At 40.4% G+C, this 11,297-nt stretch overlaps 1 pseudogene; it reads left to right on the forward strand.

Moving 5' to 3' along the window:
* Positions 1–9,468: 9,468 nt before the first annotated feature.
* On the forward strand, positions 9,469–9,958 carry LOC146633519 (immunoglobulin heavy variable 3-74 pseudogene; annotated as a pseudogene).
* Positions 9,959–11,297: the final 1,339 nt, after the last annotated feature.

Raw genomic sequence — 11,297 nt, forward strand, 5'->3', positions numbered from 1 at the left:
ACACTCTTAAACTCATACAAAGAGCCTTATTCAAGTTTCCATCTACTTCATCTTTACTATGACTAGCAAATAGACTCAACAGGTTCTGTTTCACACCATTTCTGCTACATTAGATCTTTGCTTCAATCCTTTTAAAATAATCGCCCCTTACTTAATACAGTAATGCCAATGAGATATCATAATTTTAGATACTTTGTTGTTCTTCCACATCACTACTAATATTGAACAAGATAAACAGAAGACACTAAATCTGGGAATATGTTTTGATAGTACGGCGTTCACCCCTCCAGCAGAGTTCCAGAGACGCTCCTACTATATTTAAGAGGAAACACAATTGAAACAGCATTAGGCATGGGAATACTGGCTGCAGAAAGAGAAAAAACAAGAATAATAGAGAATAGAGGGGGAAAAAACAGGTTAAAAATGACCCAGTGACTCTGTTTTAGTGTGAAAATAACATTTTTAACAACAACATTTTAGGCCACAACAGTAATTACTAGTACATTTTAGAAACATTTATCAGTAGGAAAAAGGTAAGAAGAAAAGTCTTGTCAATATAGGAGTGAACTTCTCTTAAATATACAGACATTTTCCTGGTGTTGCAAACAGTTCAGCATTTAAATACAGTTTTGTCTCAATATTGTCTCATCTCACTTTTAACTATTAAAGCAAATACGTTGTGTCCCAAGCATAACTCATCTAATTCAACATTCAGTATTCAAATAATCTTATTTTCAATTTGCTACATGTACAGGACATGCAGGAGAATTGAAATACTGTTTCTCTCTCACATTATTCTTAGGAAGAATTAAGAAAGATAAAGGTAACTGCAGGGAAATATATAAAAGTCAAACCTATGTACATCTTGTGCGTTGTACATTGACAGTAGTGCAGTGACCAACAGCAGCAGGTATGTGGTGCAAATTTTGCAGTTTCATAGACAATTAAAGATATGACTGTAACTTGTATGTCCATCTTTTTGTGAGGAGGAGTCAAAAATCAAATGCAAAACTCAAATCTTCCACCTCTACTTATAAGACTGAAAAGTGGATGAGAGTGAACAGATGACAAACAACTTACATAATGTATTACAGGACAGGGCTGCTGCTTTTAACTGTTTGCCTGGCAGGTGAAAACATCAACTGACATCTGTTTTATAAAACTTTGTTAAGATATGGTATATCATTTATTTTATTTTGTGTTTTCACAGGTGTTGATGGTCAGACTCTGACAGAATCTGAATGAGTGATTAAAAGGCCTGGAGAATACAATACAATAATACAATATAGAACACATTTAAAAACCAACCGTATACAAAAGTGCTTCACAAAAAAGACAGAAAATAAGACATAAATATTTTAAATATAGGACCATAACAAAGTACCAAGTATGCTAACAGGTCAGTGTCACTAATACACAGAAATAGCATAAAATGCATATCAAGTAAAATATGTTAAAAGCACAAAGCTATAAAAGATATGTAGAAAAGGTAAAATAGAGTAAGTCTAGGGATCAGATACAGGCATTAACGACCAGGAAAGGCAAGATTAAATAAATAGGTTTTTAACCGTGATTTAAATGATTGGATAGAATCATACGCGTGGATAGCAATACAAAGGTTATTCCATAAATCTGGTGCAGCCAAGGCAAACGCACGGTCACCTCTAGACTTCAGCCGAGATCTTGGCTGCACCAGGAGTAACTGAGTGGATGATCTTAGTGCTCTAGCAGGAATGTACGATCTAAGGAGTTCGATAAGGTAGCTCGAGGCTGTGTTGTTGATATTTTTAAAAGTAAGCAGCAGTATTTTAATTTGGTTGCGGTATTTAATGGGTAGCCAGGGATATTGATTGGTTATTCACTGGAGACCCCAGGGGTAAATCTTAAAAAAATATGATGTTACATGTCAAGGAAGTGAATGCAAAACCTGGATGTGTTATAACTATTTATACAGCATGACTGCAGTGAGCATGACAAAGTGGAATGGTCACATAGTAGCTTGATATGATGGATGGAAGAACAGGGCTGCTTCTATCTATCATAGTTTGGACAGGTGAAGAGTTTCCTTGTGTCAATTTGAAATCAAATACTTAAAATCTTGGAGTAAGTGGTTATTTGTTTGTTTTGTTTTGCTTTGACAGGAGTTAATGGCCAGGCTCTGACAGAATCTGAATCAGTGATTAAAAGGCCTGGAGAGTCTCACAGACTGACATGTACTGGTTCTGGATTCACATTCAGTAGCTCCTATATGGCCTGGGTCACACAGGCTCCTGGAAAAGGTCTTGAGATGGTTGCTTAAATCCAAGTTACTTACACAAGAAACTGTCAGTCAGTTCAAGGAAGGTTTACCATCTCAAGAGACAACAGCAAACAGCAGGTGTATCTGCAGATGGACAGACTGAAAACTGAAGACTCGCCTGTTTATTACTGTGTTTGAGAGTCACAATAAGTGTTGTTAGCAAAGCAGCTGTACAAAATCCTGCACTCCTTACTTTTCATTGTGTCAGCGATTCCATAGAATAATTGTGTTGTGATTTTATCTTTATTTGCTATTGTTTTTTTTTTTTTTATTAAATTCTTAATGCAATTTTTAATTCAATTTTGATATAGAGTGTTCAACATTACCCAGCAAGTATAACCCCAAAACACATTGGTTAATATGAGCAATCTGTTTTCTAAAGTTATTTCGACTGGTGTGAAGTAGCAGGATAAATAAAAATACATGTGTTACAAGTATCATTCAGCCAAAATCAGATCAAACGTTGACAGATTTAAAAAAAAAAAAAAAAAAAAATTCAAATTCAGCATATATCTTACTTATTAGCACTTTATGGCTCTTTTTTAGCACACTGAACTCTCAGTCAAGTAAAATGCAAATTTAAAATCCCCATTTAATTTAACTGCACACTGTGTTATTACTAGATGTCAGTTAAAGAGTGACAGAATAAACGGTGATAAATAATTATGCCGGGTAATAGGACAACCTTGCAGCGATTATACTGCAAAAATTAAGGGAAAAAGTTAAAGGAAAAAAATAAAGTCTCTGTTATTCTGGTAGAGAGATTTCACTGGCTGGATTTGAGTCAGCTTGTTCCACTAGGAAAATGGATCACCAATTACTTGTTTATTCACTTTTTTCTTCAATTGTTTTGTTTGTTGTGTCAGGGTTCCTGGGTCGGTGACCCAGTGCTTTCAGTTTTCTTCATCTTCAGTTTATTTTGCCACTTCCATGTTCTCACTTCCTGCTTTTCCTGTGTCAGCTCGTCTCGTGTCATTAGCCAGATTATGTTCAGCTGTGTACTCACCGGTCTCTCATTATCATCCTCATCAGTCTGTGTATTTTAGCCCTCTGTTTCTACTCGTTCACTGTCATGTCATTGATGTTATGTTGTCGTTTCCGCCTGCGTTCAGTCAGCTAGCCATTCAGTCGGTCAGTCCTTCATTCATTCAGTCAGTCAGTCGTCCAGCCAGCCCTTTCCTACTCCTGTTCTGTTTGTTCACTCCGTTGACAATAAAGACCAACCTTCACCTACCTACCTGTGAGTTCAGCATTTGGGTCCTCCTTCTCTCATCCACGACACTACTCCTGACATGTTGTTAATTATTTGAAGGAGATTTACCTTTTAGAATGGATCGTGAATTCTGTAATAATCAATAAACAATTCAAATAAAGTGTTAATTTGAAAACAAAACTGTTTTTATTTATTCTATTTATTTTTTATTACTGCTGTTTTTTTGTATGTTCCGACATCCTATACATGTTTTATGTCTATATTAAAAGGCAGGAAAAGGACATGCAAAAGTAGACTATTTATAATATCGGAAGTTCTTATCTGCTGCCCAAAAGCCTGAAAAGCTTCATAATTTAGATTTTGAATACCAAACTTTTCCCAAGTTAAATTTGCAAGTCTATGCAAAGTACCCTTGCTTATAAACACACCATCATCAACCTTCTTTTATTGTGTTACATCTTAAACACTGCGATTGTGAAGTGCTGAAAAATATGGACTATATATTATCCTGGACTTTTGTCCTTGTAGTTAGTCTTCAAGGTAAAAAGAAATATTTATTCTTTAAAACCACAGAATGGACAAATGTGATAATCACTGTCTTTTTATTCTTACAGGAGTTTGGAGTGAGATCAAACTGGAGCAGTCTCCTTCTGAGGTGAAGAGACCTGGAGAGAGAGTGAAGATGTCATGTATCATTTCTGGTTATAGCTTGACAAGCTACAATATTCACTGGATACAACAGAGACCAGGGAGAGCTCTGGAATGGATTGGAAGGATGAACACGGGCTCAAACTCTGCTCTCTATGGCAGTTCTTTTCAAAGTCGTGTTATCATAACTGAAGAAGACTCCAGCAGCAGACAGTACCTCGAGATCAAGAGTCTGACAGCAGAAGATTCTGCTGTTTACTTCTGTGCCCGATCACACAGTGACTGAGGACAGAGTAACACCTGCACAAAAACCTCAATGACTGCTCAGTTTTCTCTTCACTTGTAAACAAACTTTATGTATCCATATTTGCTTTTATTCATTAATCACACATCAACTGTTTATGTTTGTAGCAGATTAATGGTAATGACCAAATATTTTTCTTTTTCAATGTATCTAAATTTTTTAGATTCTTTAATTAATATTTTGCTTGCACAAGATAGCAGCTGAGCCATAGCGCTTATGAATTTGGAGTTGTAATGTCAAAAACTTTATTGGTGACGTGACATTAGTTGAACTTTATCATCACCTGTTTCCAACATCGCTCTAACCCTGTTGTGGAATCCCAGTGGGAAATCCCTTCCTTCTGATGATTATTATTTTTTCTTCTATAAAGGTTATTAAGATTTTTGTAAAATAGTTTGAGCAATGGTTGTTTGAGCAACGACTGCCTCTGATGTTATTGGTCTACCAGTGGTGCCAATGGAAACAGTGCTGTTGGCCGAAGAGAAGAGAGAAGATGGGTGAAGCATTTTAGGAGGCAGCAAGAGAAAAAGAAAGGCAGGAGAGGAGGTATTTTAAATGTAGGGACTATGACTGGTAAAGGTAGGAAGCTGTCTGACATGATGGAGAGAATGGATGAAATGAAAAATAGTGTTCCTAGTGGAGAAAGAGAGAGGTGATTGGACCAGACTTCTATGTATGCCTATGTAAAAGAAACAGAGGCAATGAGGTGGTGTTGGATAGGTATAATACTAAAGAGAGAAATGCAGAAGGACACATGATAGTGTTAGATGCAAAAAAACAAAAAAACAAACAAACAAACAAAAAAAGAAGTGGCATATGGCACAGGAAGGGGGAAAAGGCTGACAGCGAGTTGTATGTGAAGCTGGTCACAGGAAGGACAAAATGTAGTGATTTGTATTAGTTAGCTAAGCAGAGAGATTGAGCAGGAAATGATGTGAAGCAAATTTGATTCATTAAAAATAAAGATGAAAATATAAAAAGAAAGTGAAGATGAGTGTATTGAGAAGACTGAAGGACCACTTGAATAAAAAAAATTGAAAGACTAGCTGATGAATAAGAAAATTGGGAGCAAGAGGATAGAAATTAGTGTATCATGAAGTGCAGAGGATTGCGCAATGGACTGTCGTTTCTCTTTACACACCTGTTTGATTGTGCCATAATATGAATTCTACCAGTTGTCAAATAGAGCTGTCAGCTGACTTCTGCACAACACAACTGATGGTCCCAACTCCATTAAGAAGAAATTCCTCAAATGAACCCTGATAAGGCACACCTGTGAAGTGAAAACCATTTCAGGTGACTACATCATGAAGCTCACTGAGAGAAAGTCAAGGGTTTGCAGAGCTGTCAAGGGTGGCTATTTTGAGGATTCTAAAACATAAAACATTTTTAGTTATTTATCTTTTTTTTTGCTACATAATTTCATACATTTGATGTCTTCAGTATGTATCTAAAATGTAGAAAGCAGTAAAAATATTAAATGAGAAGGTGAGTGCAAAATTTTCACTGTTAGTGTATATACACCCCATTTATTCTTAGCATTTTGTAATATCAAAATTTAATTTAAAAAATCATTTTTTTAAATTAAAATAATGTGCAATGTAATTATCAGTAACTACTTTCGGTGTAGTTACAACTGAACAATCAATGGGCATTTTCATACCTTGTATAACAGACTTCTTCACTGCTGTTAGACCAGTAATAATCCTACATTTATTTGAGACTATGCAAACTGTCTGACTTCCTGTGTTACTGAGCTATAAAAGTGCAAATCAGACTGCAGAGTGGTTTTACCATTATGTCATTTTTACCAGAAAACATGTTTTCTGTAGCACTGTTACTGTTCTTATCAGTTAGATGTGAGTGAAATTATATTAGCTATCAGTAGGAGCATTTTTGCAATAGAGTTTCATACAATTTTACAAGAGATATTGCTTTTCCAATAGGTGTAAAGTCTGAAGAGTTGACACAGTCAGCCCCTTTGACTCTGCAGGAAAAGAGCTGTAATGGATTGGAAGAGGATGTGCTTTGTACACACAAGCTACAAAGATTCAATCAAAAACAGGTTCAGCATTTCCACTTCCAGATATTTTATATCCACAGAATATGCAGCCTTAAGACAAAGTTGTGTTTTACTGTGCCAGACAGTCACAGTAACACAAACCCTTAGGACACCTGACGAACTCTTCAGTGTCTGAATAGTTTTAACGTGAAGTCACCAACGGAGGAGCCCTAATGCTTTGAAGAGCAGTTCACTGTAAAGATGCAACGCCATTTGGTCACAGTCAGCCATTGTGCTTTAAATAAAATAACATCAATTTTGATGGTTGATATTTAAATTTTATGCAAACTTTATTTTGACCAAACATCAAATAAGTTCAATTATCTCCTGTAGTTGAGGAAGAGTTAATGAAACATTTATATATCCACTTAGTCTTCTTAAATACTCTTTCAGAATTAAAATCATCATGCTTAGGTTTTAGGTAACCTAAGCAGGCTTAGGCTTAGGTAACGCGTTACTTGTAACATGTTACTGTAATCCGATTACCTTTTTCAAGTAACAAGTAAAGTAAGGGATTATTATTGCAAAAACGGTAATTAGATCACTGTTACTTTCCAGTAGGAACGCTGGGTTACTAGGTTACTAAAACCGTGATCTTTTGCGAAAATGTCTCATGACAGTGACGTAAGCGAGTGCGAATGTGGCGTGAATAAGGCACGGCGGGACCACGGAGCAACGTTCAGAACCAACTTTATTTTAATTCACGTCACACCACACACCCACCAACCCCTGAATCCCCGTGTTTTAACACGGCGGGCGTGATTGCGGATGCTGTGCAGGTGCGTCCGCACGGCACCGCAAACCACGCCCCACCACATACCCCCATCGCCCGATTGAGGCCGGGGAGCAATCTGGCCGAACCTACTCCCCCCCCCCGCGAACTGGGGCGAGACTCGGCCCAAAACATCGGCGCCCCAGCCCAAGCGACGGGGAAGCGTCCATTCTGGTGGCCGCCCGCGCATCCAGCGGCAACGGCGAAGCTGGTCCGGAGGTCGGCCGCGTAGCAAGCGGACACGGCCCCACAGGCATGGCCGTGAGCTCCTGTACACAGGCGGCTGGGCAGACGTCAGGCGCGCAGAATCGACTGGTGGCAGCGAGGCTGGACTAGCCAGCCCGCCGACCCCCGGCTTAGCGGGGCTGTCCCGCTCCTCTGCCTCCAACTCCGGCTGCGCAGGCTGCTCTGGAGCAGGGACCTCCATCTCCTCGCACGGCTGCTCCGCCACCGCCTCCGCCACTCCCGTTTGGAGCGGCTCCCCGCACTGCGCCTCCAGCAGGCACAGCCCCTCGTCCACCTCTGGGTGGAGCGACTCCTCTTCCTCCGGCAGGTGTAGACCCTCGCCCGCCTCGTCCTCCGCCTCCGATTGGAGCGGCTCCTCCACCGCTCCCGGCAGGAGCAGCCCTTCACCCGGCTGCTCCTCCTCCTCCGGCAGGCTCGGACCCCCGCGTGACTCGTCCACCACCTCCGGCTGCCGAGGTGCCCCACACGGCTCCTCCACCGCTTCACTGTCCTCGGGACACACTTGTGGGGGTGGCGCCCAGGCCCAGAGCAGCGCCACCAGCTCCCCAATCCTTTCCAGGTGGCGCTCGGACCGGTCCTGCAGCTCTTCCTGCTGGCGACGCACCTCCGCCGCCTGCTCCCGCTGGGCGGCCGCCATTTCGGCCACCCTCCGGGCCAGCTCCTCCATTCCCTGGCTCCGATACGGACCCGCCGTGCCGCCTCCTGGGTTTCGGCACCAATGTGGCGTGAATAAGGCACGGCGGGACCACGGAGCAACGTTCAGAACCAACTTTATTTTAATTCACGTCACACCACACACCCACCAACCCCTGAATCCCCGTGTTTTAACACGGCGGGCGTGATTGCGGATGCCGTGCAGGTGCGTCCGCACGGCACCGCAAACCACGCCCCACCACAGCGACATTCGTGACAACAGCTGTGTTCAGATCAACAATGGATAATATATCGAGTGCGGGAGAGAGTATGAGCGTGCAGCGTTTAAAGCGTGGAAGAAAACTTATTTTTACAGCGAAAAAAAACCCTAAACTTCCAAGCAAGCACCGAGTGTGCTACGACGTAATGGGAAATTCACAGAGAAACTCGCAGATTCTTCCACTGACCGCTGCGGCACACCTGCAACAGGGTAAACCTCCGCCTACCCTACTCCTGCTTTACAGGTGAACATAGAGCAACAGGACCGCTGAGTCTTTGACTTTATTTATTTTCTGCTGTGTTTTACTTGCATCTATTTGAAAGAGTGAGTGTAAACACACAAAAAAATATATATTTTATGTGCTGGAATGTGCAGAAAATAAGTTTAAATGTAAACAAATTTCTTCCAGTCAGAGAATGTTGCATATAATTAAATTTTTGCTTGATGCATAAAGTTAAAAGATTAAAACTGATAAAACAAGTTTTAAAAAGGGACTTTTCCATTTGATTACATTTTGTATGATGGATTATGTAGAAAAAGTAGAATTGGGCTGAAAGATCTATCACTTTATCACCTATTCAGGTTGTAAATCGTGTTTTTAAAAAGTAACTAAGTAACTAAGTAACCAAGTAATTAATTACTTTTGAAAATAAGTAATCAGTAAAGTAACGGGATTACTTTTTTGGGGAAGTAATCAGTAATTAGTTACTGATTACTTTTTTCAAGTAACTTGACCAACACTGTTTGTGAGCCACACTTTGATTAACCGTCTTAAATAACCTGATAAGAAAACAGACTAATCACGTGTTTTATTGGCATGAAATCTAATGAGATCAAAATAGAGTATGTTCATTTTCCATAATAGTATTTGCACTCCACACATAACTGTCAGCTTCTTATTGTACGGATGGTTTATATGTTTTCCTCTATGCAAATTGCATTTTCCACTCAGCTATAAAAACATCACTTCAGTAGGGTTGTAGGGATATTACATAAGATTCATCAACAACCATGTTTCCTGTAGCTCTCTTACTCCTCTTGGCTGGTGGATGTGAGTCTCTTTACATTTGTCATTGTCAGCAGTTCTTCTTTTGTAGCATGATTTAAGAATTGGTCACAAAACTTTTTTTTCTTTTTTTAAACAGGTGTGAAGTGTGAACAGCTGACACAGTCGACTGCTGTGACTGTGCAGCCAGGTCAACCTCTGACCATCACCTGCCAGGTCTCTTATTCGCTTAGCGACGCCTGGACACATTGGATCCAGCAACCTGCAGGGAAACCACTGGAGTGGATTAGTAGAGACACTGCTGTGAAAGATTCACTAAATAACAAGTTCAGTGTTGAATTAGACTCTTCCAGCAACACAGTGACGTTAAATGGACAGAATCTGGAGCCTGAGGATACAGCTGTGTATTACTGTGCCAGAGAGCCGGCCACAGTAACACAAACCATCAGCAAACCTAAACAAAAACTCTTCAGTACTTCAGCTGTTGTAACATGAAACCACCACAGGAGGAGCCCCCGGACCACTGTTGCTTTTAAATGCCCGTTCACTTTTAAGCTGATCAAGTATAGTATATGATGACATGATAGTAATAATAAATGATACTAAAAAAAAGATCATGTCCATTTAACTCACAATGTTTTTTTAATTGTTCTAAAACCCTCAAATGTAAATTGTGACCACATATATGTACTGCAGCTGTCTTCACCTGTTAATCCCCCCAGGGGCTTTCTGAGGTTCCTGCTCGAAAATGACATCCCCAAAATGAATGGAGTATTTCTCTGCAATTACAAACTCTGGGTAAACAATCTTGGTATCAAAATAAAGCTAACACTTATAACATTTCACTGGAGGTGTAATTATTGCAGCAGATGTTACTGTATCAAAGTTACCAAGGCTAATACACAGAAAAAGGAAGTAGATTTTTTATTTTTTTATTTTGTAGCCTTCAACCAGTTTGAAAATATGTTTTGGCTCACATTTAAATCCAGAAAATTAGTAATCAATATGTAAACATAATCTGTGCAAAGATTTATGCTTCTGAAATGGAATGGCTCTGATGCCTTGTGTTAGTGTCGCCATTATCAGTAGCTCCAGCGGCTATCAGCTACCGGCGGAGAACAACGGAGGAAACTGGCCCAGTAAGTGAAGCTTTGTTGCTATTTGGAAAGCTTGCATTTTTGTGGTCTTCTTTTGCAGCAGGGAATTTTGGTTGAAGCATGGTAAAACTCGGTGTTTGAGAATCTGTGAGATCTCTGCTAGATATACCTTTTGTGGTTACATGAAGTCGGCTGAGTTCTTGGCCGATGCTGGGGGAAAAGGGGTTGAACTGCAGTTCAACCCCTTTGCCCCCAGCATCGGGGGCTTGGGGCTCATCAAGATTTGTCATTTTTAAAAGAAAACATTTTACATTTGGATAAAAATATTAAATCCATCCATCCATTTGCTTCCGCTTATCCTTTTCAGGGTCACGGGGGATGCCGGGACCTATCCCAGTTGTCATAGGGTGAGAGGCAGGGTACACCCTGGACAGGTCGCCAGTCTGTTGCAGGGCTAAGACACAGAAACAGACAACCATTTGCACTCACATTCACACCTATATGTTCAGTGTGTTCGCAAAGACCACAGGGAGGAGACAGGGCTCTGGGCAGTCTTTGACCATCATCTGTCAGGTCTCCGGTTATCCTGTAACTAGCGCAACAGCTTGGATCAGACAGCATGAAACAAAGCAAATGGAGTGGATTCTCATGATACGGGCTGGTGGGAGCACTGACAAAAATGATGCTTTAAAAAACAAGTTCAGTGTCAGCAGAGACACTTCTGCTCAAACAGTGAC

This window comes from Diplotaxodon limnothrissa, linkage group LG4 (assembly GCF_057381915.1).
Source record: "Diplotaxodon limnothrissa isolate DT_005_m linkage group LG4, D_limnothrissa_male_GT1.1, whole genome shotgun sequence".
Taxonomy (NCBI): Eukaryota; Metazoa; Chordata; class Actinopteri; order Cichliformes; family Cichlidae; genus Diplotaxodon; species Diplotaxodon limnothrissa.